Below are 16,607 nucleotides of genomic sequence, written 5' to 3'. Positions count from 1 at the left end.
TATAAAGCAGATTGTTTCAGTGTCATAGATCCATAGACACTAAAGCTTATCAAGTAAAAAAAATAATGGATAAGTTTATTTCAATTTTTATATTGTATACCTAGATTCACATTAACTACAAATCTACATACATATCATTGGATATTCTGATAGGGTGCTTACAGAAACAATGCAAAATTAATTTATTGATGATTTAATATATCTTTATCTAAGTTTTTCTAGGTTGATGTGTTCATTTTTATTTGTATCATATACTGTGAGATTAGTTAGGTGACAATAACTAAGAAAAGTGTTTAATGATATTATATTGATATAAAGCATATTTGAGAGGAGCTGGTAAGTAAAATAAATAAATGAAGAAAAATATTCTTTACAACCGATTAAGCTCTAATTTTTTCCAAAATTGGGACTAGATTATTTATGCTGTTTGAGTATTTTTAGTGGTTTCTGAAGTTTCGGAATCAATGCCTCTTTTTTTCTCTAAGACAGTAATTAATTTGTTTGTACTCAAAAGGTTTTCAGATTAGCTCATTTTCCTGTATTTGTCATAAGATATGAATTTACATATTACTCCCAAGCTACTTAACAAACCTTGAAAATACCATTGCTGTACATTTAATTATTTCAATTAGAGTTCCAGTTTTGAACACCTGCTTAAATATAAAAATCTGTGCATTACTGTAGTACAAACTCTATAGATTTACCAGGATAAACATCCTAAATCTACATGTTCTAATGCAAAGGACAGTCCAATGCCTATGCTGTTTTCTGTTTGCTTAAGTATCATGCAAAGAAAAACAGCATTTTCTGACCATGTTCAAAACTTTGTTTTTCTGTTTCAGTGAAAGCTACTGAATTATCAGGCTTTTGATATATTCAGTGGAGGATTGCAAGACTATTTGGTGGAAAACATATTTCTAAGGTCTAGGTTAGTCATCAAGTAAGTATCTTGTGTTTTTTTATAGTTTTCATTCAGGTCCAATGAAGTGTTTGTGATATCTCAGGTAAATAACAAAAAATTATGTCACCATTATTTTAACTTCTTTCTATAACAACATTTTTCTCTAATGTTTGGTGCTCCTTTGCAGTTTATAACCATTTAAGTCAGTGTTTATAAGTATTTTAACAAAAAAAACAAAAACCCAGAGGAACATTTTCTTAGTATTCCTTTTCAGTATCTATCAGAATGCTGTTCAGAGATCTGTATTACACCCAAACTATGAAGCACAAGGAGGACTAAGAAGTGATTGGATCATCTAAATATGTTGTGCCAGTAGCCTGGTAAAAGTGGTCAAGGATGGTATCTGGCCATCAATTACTGAAGTAGCTCAATTCAGTTAAATGGTATCAAACAACCAGGTTCTATTATTATCATCAGCCTGACTGATTTTCTGATTGTCTCATTTTTCTTACTATATCACATACTTTGTTCTTCATACCAATATAGTCTTAAATATTTTTAATTCAATTAGATGAAGAGTGACTCAGTTAAAGCAGATTCTCTTGTCATCTTCTTATGACTGGAATAATGATTTTTCATACCTATTCTTTGACTTTGTTCTAAACCTAAAGAAGAAAATTGAGTTAACGGTAAAGCATTCGAAACAGGAAAATTATAGTAAAAGACACAAACTGTAAAACTGCAAGATAGGGGGAAATTAGATGTAACATTTAAATGATACTTACATATTCTACTCAGATTACAGATTTAACCTTTTAAAAATGATGCTGATGGAGATTAGAGAATTGATGCACTTTTTATGTCACTTCTCATCAAAACGTGGTGATTTTCATTTTTATTTTTTTTCTCACAAAATGCATAAATGCTATTTTAATTTTCAGTTAAAAATTGCTTCAGTCTGAGTGGCAATGTTTAAACTGGTCTCAAAAATATGTATTTGAATTTATTTACAAAATATTCTGTGCTTTAAAAAATCGCAGTCCCTGAAAATTAGTAATGTTTATTTATTTGTTAATTTTGATGAAATAGAAAATTCAATTTTTGTGATGAAAATAATTTTCAATTCATCAGTCCAATAATATAATCTTATTTCACCACTTGGCTGTATCAAAAATAAAGATGTATTTCTCTGTGAGGAACAAGTACCAAGGTTATTTATTTTAGAATTTGATAGCTCTGACTCACTGTTTTATTCATTATCATTTAACTTATAAAATAAGAGAGTGAGAATTTTGTCCTCATTTTAATGCTCTTTTATGAATTTAGCCTAAAAAAAATAGATGTTGATTGAACTGATTGAATTGTCAGAAAGGATGGTAAAACTGAAATGTTTATTTCAGTTAGCACTCATAGAAGAAGGCAATATCTAACCTAAAGTTTGGAAGCAAAATTTGGCTTAAACACAGTGAAAAATAAGAGGATTCAAGTACTAGAAACCACAGAAATAAAATGTAAGTTCTTAACCAGTTGACCTGTGTAGCAAATTTGGCACAGCTAGTCTCTCTCTGGATTAATTTGGGATACTTGGAATTTTGTAAACCTCTAAGGCTCTAAATGAAGTCTGAATGTATGGATTTATAAGTTAACATTTCTTCTTGTTTCATAACAAGTTAATTCAATTTACAAGTACATTAGGGTGCACATCTGTGTCATTCAGGAGGTTACACAAAATGTTTACATGCGCCCCATCTTCAAACGTACAAGAAAGGGAAAATATTCAGTTACACACCTGCTCATAGACTAAGAAATATAATATAGATCATATTAATTTTTTCATACTATATCCCATTTTTTTTATTCATACTGTGTCTAAAAAACATCAGTGTTCATTGTGTCAGTTATGTATGGCCAAGTTAGAGAAGAATACTTTAAGGATGTGAATGCCACAGGTGTCTTTTTCAGTGTCATTGAATGTCATGAAGATTTTTTACACTCTTTTAAATGTTCAATAATTTTGGTTTGCTTTTGTATTTTCTTTTACCACATTAACATAAAAGTGAAAAATCTTTTATGGGGAACAAAGCCAGTTTTTTTTTTCTGGTGCGCTAAAAAAGCATGAGTGATTGATGTCAGTGACTCATGGTTAAAGACATTGCTGCTTGAGTGGTGTGACACTGGCATGAGCTCTTTGAGTAGGTTAAAGTGTAACAGAGGTGGAATAAAGGCATTCAGTTATAAGGGACTCATCAGATGACACACTCCCAAATTCACGATTTCTTTGACTACTATTACAATGCTGTACGTCTTCAAAGCCTTTGAAGAACTTTAGCTGTGCAGTTCCCTTTCATGTCAGCAGGAGACAAGCTTTGCTGTGAAAAGATTTAGCTCGCTTCCTTTCACATTTTTACTGAGCAAAGCAGACCCTGATCACTTTTATTGTGACATGCTATGTATTCTGAAAGTATTTTTGGGCAAGCAGTAGATTAATTAAGTAATGAAGCATGTAATAAGTAATCACTGTAAGCTTTCACATTGTCTTAGCAGTCTCATTTTCAGCTATAAATTTCTTTCTCTATTTGAGTCCCTGAACTTAACATAAGTTTTCAATATCTCTTTGGTGCTATTTTGTCCTTGGTCCATATTTTCTTTTTCTTTTACTTAGATGAAAATAAGAAAATTTGGATTTGTGACCTTGAATTGCTCGTTGCAAAAGCAACAAAACAGCTTCCATCTGAGTTGGTGCTAAAATCTCTATAGATGTCATTATTTTAAGACAGAATTTTACAGATATGATATTCAGTGAACTGAAAATAGGTTGTACTTGTTCAGTAAATACCTGTCATAGTGCTTTTAGAAAATAAATAAATAATCCATCTCTCACAAATATTTGCTGTTTTAGCAAAAACATTCTTAAATTTGAATAAAAGGTTATGCTAAAATATGAGAAAACAAACTATCAGCTGCACTGCAGAAGAACTTGAAACTCCTGAACTTGAAGTATCTGTTGGACACCATTCACTCATTTTAGTTTGAAGGCAAATGGACCATGAATGAAATGAAAGCAACTTTCTAGGGTGTAGGTTTTTAGTACCATCATAATAATTGTTATTGTTATAAGAAGTGTTGTATCACCTCTGCTGGCCAGGAAGGATGAGTTAGTCTGGAGACAGCTATCTTGGATTTTTCGTATTGATTCTGGTAGTCTGAACTGGTGTGTAGCTCAGCTGCTCTGTTGCATCCTGAAGAAATGCAAATGGTCTAAAAAGCAAGATGCATTAAAAAAAAATGCAATGGGTAAATTGTGAATACATGGAAGCACTTGCAATATGTGCTTTCATGTGTTCACAACCATTGCATGTGTTAATCAATTAAATTTGTCACAGGAGTGTCATAGGATGCTACATTAGGGACTGGTACCTTGCTGCATATGAAAACAAATGAGGTGAAGAATCTTATGTCTGGAAATAAATGTGTATCTTTAAAAGCATAGTAACTCCACAGAAACATAGTGAAGACTCAATTAAATTATACTTTTAACAGAGATAGAAGACAATTAACTCCTACCCAGACTGCACAACCAGTTAGCATTAAAGAAATGCAGGCAGAGATTTTCTAATTTGCTTCTTTCTGATAATGAACTGCAAGATCCAGGCACAATACAAAACTCATCTGTTGATTTTACAAAGTATATTCAGCAAATGAACTTATGAAGGAAAGTAGTCAGTAGAAATGTATTTAAGCTTTGAAGAAATATACCCACTAACCTCTTGTTCAGTTGGTTAAAAAATAAGAAGACTTAGTATAGTTTCTGATCAACATTTGGACCCCATGCTCTACTTTTTGCATATCATCCCTTCCACAGAAGTAATGGATAGCAGCTCGCATGGTTGACAACCATTTAACTTTAACACTTTCTTAAGAATCATAATGAGAAAGAATTGAGGACAATTTCGTATTTTGGCCCACAAGCATTTATAAAAGAACTGAATAAGATGCAAAATATTATCATTTACAAACCTATAGGTATAAAAAATTTCAGTGAATTTTTCTTTCCACTAATCTTAAGATCCAACAAGAAGGAGATGCCTCTGCTCAAATTAAGGTGCAAACGAGACCATAAGCAAAGTCAACAATATGGGGGGCTTTTAACAATAAATGAGCTGGAGATGAGACACAGAAGTGGAGAATAGAGAAGTGGGGAGAGACAGGTGGAAGGTCTTCACCATCACTGGGGTCCTTGGTGGTGAAGCAGGGGACTGGTAGGTTCTGTGCAGAAAGAGGTGCTGGATCCACGGAGTCTACCACTATCAAATCTTTTTACAAATTATAAATTTTAGCAAATAAAGAAAGTAATACTTGTTGTCCACAAGTTACATAGTTTCCTTATTAACTAGTATTCTATCTCCTATTGGTTAAATTATTCCCTCTTTTATTATGTTAATTAATCTGCATGCTCAGTCTTTCTTTTCTGTTGAGTCAGTAGGTTTCTTGGGTCAGTGGTCCCTGATTCAGTGGTTGGAATCTTCCCTCTGAAGGAATCACCTTTTATCCAACTGGAGCTGATTTCAGCACAGTTGCTGAGTTGCTTTTATTAGTTTCTTTCTTATCTTGGGAGTTATGCCAAATGTCCTTGTGGCCCCTAAATTTTGCTTTCTCTGTATCCATTATCAGTCACATATCCTTCTTTCACAAGCTTTGTTAACCTCCCCGTAGGTCTGATATTATTGAATTTATCTTCCTAGCACTCAGACAACAATTTCATCTTTACACAGACCAAGTTCTTTGTATCCACATGGGCATGTCTGGGGGGCTGTTGTGGTCATTGGTGGTCACAGAAGCCATCTCTCCCATAGCTTGGGGGGATCTTTGTTAGACCAGTGACATGCATACGAGCAGTTGCTTCTTTTCAGAGTCCATCAATGAGGAAAATTTTGTCTGAATGCCTTGAACAGGATGAGCTAACCAGATCTCTACCAGGTCTCTGAAAGGCCTGGAATTAGCCCTTTCCTATCATCAATTCCTCTCTTCTGTGGCCTTAACAGTGTTTGAGACAGGTAACTTTACCTCTTAGCTCCTAAGAACTATTGGTTTATAATTTAAAAAATGAAAATATCCTTGAATTTCTCCACCATAAGGTACACTCTTCAGATATTGCAGCATTTTCTGACCACTAGGGATGTCCTGTTTAGATTAGGGGTTGGCTTGTTCAGTGTTAGCTTTTTGACTTAAACAGAAAAAAATAAAAGTTAGTATTTAGGGAAACACTTTCATGCTTAGACTTTAACATTGTCTGTAAATTTCTAATACGCAATGAGTGTTAGAATTGTAAGTTGCAATGATATATACTATAGTATTCTCTAGCCTTTGACAATATAATTCCTTCTTCCTTTAGAATGCATCATGTTTAAGCTTAAACTCTACTCTGCACAGGAGCAGTTTGAATAATTGTGGCAGGCACACTGAATAATATGTTTGGTTTGTGTTAAACTATTAGAGAACATAAAATGGAGGGCAACAAGGATGGTAAAGGGCCTTTAGGGGAAGCCCTGTGAGGAGTGGCTATGAGGTCACTTGGTCTGTTCAGCCTGGAGAAGAGGAGACTGAGGACAGACTTCACTGCAGTCTGCAATTGAGGGGAAGATGAGAAGTCATCACTCCAGTGATCAGTGGTAGGAGCTGAGGGAATGGTCTGAAGTTGTGCCAGGGGAGATTTAGGCTGGATATTAGAAAGGGGTTTTCACACAGAGAGTGTTTGGGCACTGGAACAGGGCCCCCAGGGAAGCAGTCACAGCACCAAGCCTGGCAGAGCTCCGTTTGTGTTTAGATAATGCCCCCAGGCACATGGTGTGACTCTTGGCACTGGTCTGTGCAGGGCCAGGAGTTGAACTCGATGATCCTTTTGGGTTTCTTCCAATCCAGCTTACTCTGTCATCCTGTGATATACAATTCTAAATATATGTAAAAGGAAAAAGATTTGAGGTACACATGTATAAGAACTAGAGAGGATTTTGGGTGCAACATGAAGACAAACTGTGGGGGTGATTAATATTCTGTGAGGCCAATGAAAATTTAATTCAACTAATTTAGGTAACAGAGCATCTCATTTTCTTTTTTACTCCCAGTATAAATGCTATTTTCATCTCTGTGTGGTTCATATCAGCTAATTCCTGCATAACTACAGTTGCTGACAGTGAGTAAAACACTGTCCTTGCTCTTACAAGTACTCTTTGAAGCCTACAGAGCGACACCAGCACAGATTGTTAGTAATAATTGAAATTACTTTTCTGAAACTAACTTATCTCATCCTAACACACCTTATATTTCTGTCTGCTGTAATTTTCAGTCTTGTGTCCCTTTCTGGATATACAAAGAAAGCCATAGCGAATAAGTATAGACTGCAGGATTCATTAAAAACTGTTTGAACACTGTGCAGAGGATGTGCTGGGAAAAGCACACAGAATGAATATTGATTCGTAATGTGTGTTGGGAGTGGGAAAATGATGCATTTCAGAAGAAGCTTACTTTTGATTATTTAAAACATTCCCTCTGTCTCTACTGACAAAAAAAATCCGTCTAAGCTATGTATTACTACAGGAATGTGAAGAATACTCTATATTTTTAAACAATTGTTAGAAATGGATTAGCAGGAGCATTATTAAAACATGATAGCTCTATTGTCTTTTCAGTTAGAAGGCAGAAAGCAGATTTCTAGGGATTTTTTGAAGAGTTGTTTAGTTTAGTATGCATGTGAGGTTAAAAATTGAATGGTCTTATTAGAATATATAATCAAGAGAAGAAGAATTACAACAGTTAGAAAACATAGAGGGGCAAAGTAGATGAATAGGGTACAAAATCTGCTCCTGTAGATTGTATGTTTCTAAGGAATATCTGCCTCTTTTGATCTCACTTTCTCTAATGCTATGAGAAACATAAAAAAAAAAAAGTCACAGAAGGATGAAATTCAAATTATTATAAAATGTAAGTCAGCATATTTTTCATTACATCTTTGCTCTTTCATGTTTTCTCTGGCCCTGTGAGTCTTTGCATTCCAGGCAGAGTTTAACAGAATTTAAGGACCACAAAGACAAAGGACCACTGTTTTTCCCCTTGGCAATGATACTGGCTAGGTTTTTTGGACAATCAGGAAGAGCCCAACAAGAAGAATGTAAGTGAGCTAGGTTGCTCTATGTATTATTGAGTGGGAACTATCCATTACCACCATCAGATCATCATGGATTTTTTTTCAATATTTATTGCATCTGAAGGAGTACTTAACACAAGAAGTCACTATAAAATTCTGTTATTTCCTCAGGCTCTTCAAACAATTTTTACATAACTGGATGATACAGATGATTTGCACAGTACTGACTAATGGGAGACAGCTTGCAGATTTTGTTTGTTATTAATTATGTGAAGTCTTTATGATTAGATCATTATTTTAAACCAATTAAGTATCCCTTGATGGACTCCTGTGTTATATCTAGTTAGAATTGCTGAAAATACTCTTGTGAGATTGTTTCAGCTCACTGTGATATGTGCTTAGCCATGTCTAAACATTGTGAAAAAAAAAAATTAATTCTTAGTCATATAAATATACATATTAAAGATAATATTCTTCCAAGAGGTAAATTGGTATGATCCAATATGTCTAAATACTGGATGAAGATTTAAAGAAATGATCTAAATTTTCTCTGTGGACAGTGATTGCAACATAAAGCTGGTGAAATCACTTTTCTGTTTTAGAATAAGAAACACTCTCATTCTTGAAAAGTTATGTGACAGAGAACAAATGGTCAGAAGTTTCATATTTATTTCATTATGTTGGTATGCTTTCATTTAGAGATATATACCTCATGCAAAATATTTTTTAAATGAGATGAGATTTCCTAAGAGTGAGATTCACTCCAGTCTGCATAGCCTTAGCGTATGAATACTTCCTAAGCAGAATCCTCTTGGACAACTCATTGAATATATGCTTTTCTTTAGAGTTCTGTTTCTCTGCAGAGACTGCCTTTTGAACATTCAGCTATGAGGCTGTGACCTAATTTCAAACATATTTTCATTAGCCTTTTATATTTGGTTTCTCCCAATTGCATGTTAAAATGCTTTTTTTTCTGTGTTTTTAGTAGCATGCTTTAAGAGATGCTGTATGGTAGTGAGCAGTAGGTAGTGTAGCATTCCACCCTAAAGGGGAAGGGAGAACCCAGGATTTGTAGATGCCCATAGTCAAAAAGCAATGGCAAAAGTCAGAAGGCAGGAAGACAGGCAGGCAGGCAGGAAGGCAGGAAGGAAGGCAGGAAGGAAGGAAATTATAGCCTATTCCATTTTAAGAGATGTACTTCATTTCAGAAGGTGCTATGTGGGGTAATTTTGGAAATGCAGAACTTCCTAAAACCAATGAGCCCATTCTGACTCCCAGAAGTTGAAACTGATTTAGATAGTCTGCCACAGTATTACCATTAGTAATGCTTTCTCCTTAAGTCCTCTGAGAATTAAGTTGCTTGGCTTTTGAATATAAAATGCAATAAAGTAGGAAGAGTGTTGAAGGCGGTATGTATTTTTAGGCAATGAAAATTTTGTGCCAGCAAATCATGGTTGGAGAACCAATTTCAACACCACCATTTTAGTAGGTTTATTTGTGGTTTTTTTCCTAGCCATCACTGTGCCTTTACAATTCAGTTTTGCCTTAGTTGTGTACTCCTTCATTATCAAGAGTCAACTTAATCTCTTTTTTATTCTTTCCAAAAAGAGAAGGTTCAGTTTTGCCTCATTGTGTTAATCACAGTTACACTAATTCAGTTCATTCTGTAAGATGTCAAGACAGAAACAGTGGAAATAATTAAGATTTTTCATCATCATCCTCTTAGAGAATTACAGTCCACAGCAATGAATTCAGCAATTTTGTATGTGAGGAATAAAGGTACATTGCTCTTCCATAAGCTCCCTTGTTTTATTATATACTCTCTGAAACTTCAACTTCCCTCAATGTAACTTCACTGGTGAATTCAGGCCTATTGATTTGTGAACACTAATCAAAATTTTCACAAGCAGATACCTGCTCATTTTGTTTTCCATGGATTTGGTTTACTCAGCTTATTTTGAGACCCTGCATTCTAAGGTGTCTGGGAATATATTTTCTGATCTAATTACATAGATATGAAGGAGTTCAGAATAGCAAATTCATTTATAGAAACACTGGTACTCACACATATTCTCTGAAGAATGTCCCCTATCACTACAATAGTCTATTTTCTAATGTTATTTTCTGCCATAGAATTTTACTTGTGCAGAGTGTCCTATAATATTGATACTTTCTTATTTATATATTTTATTTTTATATATTTTTTTCACCAGAAGTGGTTATTGTTATTCTCTACAGTGCCATTGCAACAAAACCTAGTGATTGCAGTAGGTTGTCATTAAATATTTTTCTACTTTTCAGAAATTGTTTTCTGGAACATACTTTCTCAGTGTGCTGAGGCTTTTCTTTCAGTGGTTTATAAGCAGAATCAAAAAGTGATTCTGGTGGAAGGGGAAAGCCTTGGCTTATTGTTCCTGTTTCTTGCCATGAATACTCTAAGGAAAATTTCCAATTCACTTGTGAATGGGAACAGTGCCCACATAGCAGATGGCCATGAGTGAAAGCACAGAGAAGACCGTGTCCACACATTAAATACATTTACAGAGGGCAGACTTCCCAGGCTAAAATCTCATGTACATGCAACTCTTGTGCCAGGGATTGGGATGACATGCTACTATTAGTAATTTCCTAAAGAAGTCTAACTTGGAGTAATTACAGCATTTTTCTGCATAAAAATCCGCATAAGAAGTCTTCCATGAAGATAGAGGAGACATTTTATTTTTCATATGGGACTAACAACAATTTTTAAATTTTCTTTTTAAAACTGTACATGAAAACTTTAAATAAAATTAAAAAGAAGTAAATGTATCATCATTGAATAGAAGATGAATTAGTAAATAAAATTGACACAGCTCTAAATGCCCAAATTATCATAGCATTAATAGCTGAAAGTGAGATGTATTGGTTGCCCAGATTTTTTTTTTTTTCTGTTGAAAAACTATTCTATTATCAGATTCTACAAAGCTTATCTGTATCATAATATTACTGTAGAGAAACTTCCTCACATAGATACAATCACCGAATGTCACCATTGACTTTCTTCTTGAAGTCTGTTCCTCTGTTGTTTCTTATGAGACACACTTATCATTGTCATTTATTTCATAATACCATTGTGTCTATTGATAAAATCAGCAAACAAGTCCAGGGTAATCTGTTCTACACCTTGAATCACATTTTTTTGTACCAGCTATACATGATTGTATGATTCAAAATGAATATAGATATTATACCTACTTAGGATCCTGGTCAAGTTAAATAATCAATAGGTGGTCTTAAACACAATTGAATAAGAATAATGATGGAAAATGACTATAATGTTTGAATGAGTACAGAATGTTGCTTACAGGGTTTGGGGTGTTTTTTCTTTTTCTTTTTCTTTTTTTTTTTTTATGATTTGACTGATGTCCTTGCACTTTAGACTACATGATAAGTACAACTAGGATGATTAACTGAAATTCAATATCAGCTTATTACTGCAGTCAAGGATATACACTATTTGACTAGCTTCATTACTGGAAGCATTATTAACATATTTTTAGTATTAGCACATATATAATGGAAAGAAATATTTGTCTACTATTTTATTTCTGCTAATCACCTCTTCTGTATTTTAGAACTTTTCCAACTTGGCCTGTGGCAATTTTTAAATATATACTTAAATATATTTAATATTGTTGAAGACTAGATATTGAAGGGTGTAAGCCTCTGTTTGATGGGTTAAAGTCTGGGTAACTAATAAAAATATGAAAATACGAAAAGTTCATTTGCTTTTCTGTAAAGATGAAGCAATGCCAGCTACTTTCTTACATACTATTATCCATCTTCACTCTTCTTTATGCTGGTGTGAACATAATATTTTGGGAAAATGGGAATTTCATTGTTTCTTTCAGTCTTATGTTCTTTCAAAACACTCAAGTAGTAATACAGACAGTCAAAAAAAGTTTGGTAATTACTGCCAGGAAATTACTTTATTGTATAAATTATGGTAATCTGTGTGAGGCATTTTTTGAAAACCCTATTCAAATCATAGACTGATTTTATTTTGAATTATAGAAATATCTGCAAATATTCCATCAAGAAATACACTTCATTAAAGATGTTTTTGGGGTCTGTTGAAAAGACCCAGCAGAAATTCAGAAGCCAGGTATCTGGGCATAAAGTACTGCTATCTCAGTAAATATAGTAAAATCTAAAGCATAGATAACTTAGACTACCTTCAGGAATTAATTATTTGCTTTAAGGTCTTTACATAACCTTAATTCAGCTTCATTACTAAAAAACATGCTTATTGTTTAAATTTTGCAGAAAAATGCATGTCATATTGAAGGGTAGGAGGGTTATGACTTCAGATACATAGAAATTACATTTTAGGCAGGATACAGAACCTCTGATTTAATTTTCAAATTTCTTCTCTTCCTATGCTTGCAATGGAATGATTTCCATCTTCCTCTCCCCTACAGAAAATATTTGTTTTAAAAAGGCTTTGCCAGTAACATTTTTTGTTGTTTTTAGTCACTATCATCTGATTCCATTATGCACTGTGTGGTCTGGGCTACAAAAGAATTATTTCACTTGGAGTAAGACTTTAGCAGTTTAGCAAGCTATGTATATTATTTGTCCAACAAATTATCCATATCTTATTTATTATATTTACTCACAAATCTTTGTCTAGGCAGTGAATTGAAATATCACTCTTTAAGATGCTAACAGTGTTCAACATTAATAAAATGAACAATGCTTAGTACAACTATTATAGCCTAAAGTAATTTGAATAATTGAATACCACTTTGTCTAGAGAAAACCATTTGTAGAGCACTTGCTTTTTCAAATGAAAGCAGAGTGAAAACTCCAAATGTTATGTTGATAAATGTTTTGTAAAACCTGCTGATCCCATTGCATATGTGTGGATTAGGCACCTCGACACTGATATTCTCTTAATATTATTTATAGCTGCAGCAGAAAGCAAGTGGTAAATGCACTCAAGTGCACAGAATGTTAAGTGTTTAAGATGGCAGCTTAAAAAGAGATCTATGTACTCAGAGGAGAAATAGCCTTTAGGGTGTTCACAGCAGGAAGAACTCGAGAGAGCAGATGAAAGCAGGTGTAGAAATGACAGGGTATGCCTTCTTTCCATTGAAGATGTTGAGAATTTAGTTCAAGGGATTGCAGTTTCAATCTACTCATTTTTCAACTTTCTTTCTTTGACTTTTCTGTGACTAGAAAAGATTACAATAAAATATTTAGTTTAAAGAAGATGCAGATTAGGTAACCTGCCATAGTGGCCTTGAAGATGAAAACTTCAGAAGAAAATACCCAACAGAGAGGGGAAAAAAAGAGACAGTTATAAACTGGGGGGTAAGGAGAATTCAAACCAGAATGAAACCTAGAGTGTCTCTTTAAACAACACACTTAAACTAGAACAAGACACTTTGATGAAAGGTTAGTAAAATATTAAAAATATATGGAAAAAACCCCTTTTGTATACTGTGTTTACCATTGTATACAATGACAAACAATAACTATCACATTTATTTTCCTGAAGAAACCCAAGCTGAGTGACCCCAAGTTGAGTAATGAATATGAGATGCCAGAGGAATGGGCTGCCATCCAGAGGGCATTGGACAAGTCTGAGAAGTGGGAAATTTCATAAGGTTCAAAAAGGCAAAGATACAAGGTGCTGCACCCAGGTGAGGGCAAACTACACTGTTAATACAGGCTGGGGGTGAACAGACTGAGGGCAGCCCTGCAGACACAGGCTTGGAGTGGTGGATGGGTGAGAAGCTGAGCATGAGTTGGCCATGTGCACTGTCAGCCCAGAGAGCCAACAGTGCCCTGAGCTGTGGAACAAAGTGTGACCAGCAGGTCTAGGGAGAAGATTGTTCCTGTCTACCCTGCCCTCATGAGACCCCACCTGCACTACTGCATCCATCTCTGGGGCACCCAGCAAGAGGGAGACATGCACCTGTTGGAATGGGGCCAGAGGAGGGCCAGAAATACAATCACAGGGGATGGAGAATCTCTCCTGTGAGGACAAGCTGAGAGAGCTGGGTTTGTTCAGCCTTGAGAAGAGCAAAATTCAGGCAGAATTTATTGCAGCCTTTCAGTACCTAAAGGGGTCTTATGAGGAAGACAGAGATTCACTTTTTAGCAGACCTGGTTGTGACAGAACAAGGGTTAATTGTTTTAAATTTAAAGAGATTAGATTCAGACTAAATGTAAAGAAGAAAGTCTTTATGATGAGGGTGATGAAACACTGGAACAGGTTGTCCAGAAAGGTGTTAGATGCTTCATCCCAGGAAACATTCAAGGTCAACCTGATGTAGTTGAAGATGTCCCTGATCATGGTAGGAGGGTTGGACTAGATGACTTTTAAAGCTCTCTTTCAGGCCAAACCATTCCATGTTTTTATTCTGTGATAAAAGTAATCTCTCATAATCAGCTTCTTTAACCACCTCACTTTAATCACGATGTGGCTTAGAAGTTGAACTTTATCTAATCTACCACTTCATCTGCTTGGATGCATTACACTAGTTGTAGTATATTCTGTCTACTGTCAAGACCTGCATCAGAGCTACTTTAGGGGAATAAGAAGAAAACTTCTTAGAATGGTTATATTCTAAATATATAAAAGTATTCAGAGTAAACTTAGGCTCATTTAAGTGAGTTTTTTCAGAGGACATGTAAATTTTAGCATGATAATTGAAAACCCAATATTTACAGTAGTGTGCCAACAGAAATTCTCCCAGACATTTTCAAAGATACTCCAAAATGATTATATCCCTTGTCTCACATTAGTCTTAACTTCAAAAAATATGTGTTTAGATATTATGTGTGTATTTTTTACTAAATTCACAACCAAACGGAAAAAAAATGCATAAGATGGTTTTCATGTTTGAGGAAAGATTGGTGCAGAAGCACCAATGTTATGAAAAAAACACTTAAAGTTAGTTTTAGTTCTTTTCTTCTGCTGACTAATGAAAAATTTGTGGAGAGTAACCCGATATTGCTGATGCACTATCATTTCAGAACTGCTAGTCCAAATGTGTAATACTGCCTTTTATCTGCTGTAAAGAAAAAGTGAGGTTATTGTCCAGTGAATTAAATGTTCTTCCATATGTGTTTACTGTAAACTGGAATTTTTGTTATTTTGTTATGGTTGGCATCTCAGATTTCCTACATCAGTCTGTTCAACACTGGCGAAATCCCATTTCTCTCTGTTTTTGGCCACACTAACTAATGTCACAAATTTGGTTGAAAAAGAGCTTGCATTTCCTAAGATTTCTCTCAGTGATTTTTTACAATGCACATTGTAACAGCAAACAGAGAATAATCACCCACACTGCAGGGACCATGCAACTCAGCAGCAGGAGGAGGATCTAATTTACTTTAAGGCAAGGAACAAAAATTACCTGACAATTGCTAAAGTTGCATCTTACAAGTACACCAAGATAAAAGGAACATGGTTTGTTTTTGTTTTGATTCGTTTTATATATATATATATATAAATATAAAATTTCATATAATACAGAAGAGCAGTAAACTGTAAGACTAGGTTGGTAGCATTGAGTTAGATTTCTCTAAATCTTAAGGGTTTTTTCCGACCTAAATTATTCTATACTTCTAATAGATTGCTACAGATATAATTTTGTGCTAGAGCTTAATAAAAGCAGTAAAACTCTAGCGTTAAGTTTTGGCTCTGTGCTTACAAAGGTGGTCAAATCTAGTTTAAAGTTTAGACACTGTTTTACGGGGAATCTGTGTTAATACATATAGACAGAAGTATAATTGTTGAAGGCATGAGAAATATGTGCTGATTTAGTTTACAACTGTCAAATAGACATGTCAAGGCAAAGGCTTTAAAAGTATAAGCAATAACAGCTCTGAAGTCTAAGTAATAAAGGAGGGGGATTTGCATTTTAGATAGTAAAAAAGGAAGGCCAAGAAGAAGAAAGAGAGGGTGACCACTTACTGCTTTAAAAAACAGAAAGTAGAGAAATATGTTAGTGGCTATTGACTGGAAACAATGAAAAATTAAATATGAATAACTCTAAAAACTGCACTGCTACTTAAATTTGCCCAACAACCTATGTGGAAGAACAGAACCTGGGAGAGAAGGAATAAAAGAATAATCACAATGGTAAGAGACATGGAAACAGAGTAACAACAAACATGTAGCAGCAGAACAGACAGGTGAGCATCAAGCAAATGATAGAACACAGGACTAAAATATTCATACCTGAACAGGTAAAAGTAAGGAGTTATGATAACAGAAGCTTTTTTCTTTTCTGAAGATGAATGGTAGCAGAGCATAATCAGAAACAACTGCATGGGTTACTTTAGAGAAACAGGATATGGGACTAGGTTGCTTCCTGAATTCCAAGTGTTTTGGATAATAGAAAAACATGCCTTCACATTACCACTATATATAAATATATATATATATATGTATATGTGTCTGTGTCTGTGTGTCTGTGTGTCTGTGTGTCTTGTGTCTGTGTACATTTATGCACGGGTATATACACATGTATGCACATTTTGGCATGAATATAAGGAGTTGGATATTGG

At 34.5% G+C, this 16,607-nt stretch overlaps 1 protein-coding gene across 1 annotated transcript in view; it reads left to right on the top strand.

Moving 5' to 3' along the window:
* Window positions 1-842: 842 nt before the first annotated feature.
* The window catches only part of CDH18 (cadherin 18), a 438,213-nt gene continuing 422,448 nt past the window's right edge, over window positions 843-16,607 (top strand). The window contains exon 1 of the mRNA XM_023922139.2: window positions 843-940. The gene's annotated coding sequence lies outside the window, so the exon portion shown is untranslated. The remainder of the gene's footprint in view (window positions 941-16,607) is intronic.

This window comes from Cyanistes caeruleus, chromosome 1 (assembly GCF_971803275.1).
Source record: "Cyanistes caeruleus chromosome 1, bCyaCae1.hap1.1, whole genome shotgun sequence".
Taxonomy (NCBI): Eukaryota; Metazoa; Chordata; class Aves; order Passeriformes; family Paridae; genus Cyanistes; species Cyanistes caeruleus.
The sequence above is the reverse complement of the archived record's forward strand: the minus strand, read 5'-3'. Positions and strand labels throughout refer to the sequence as shown.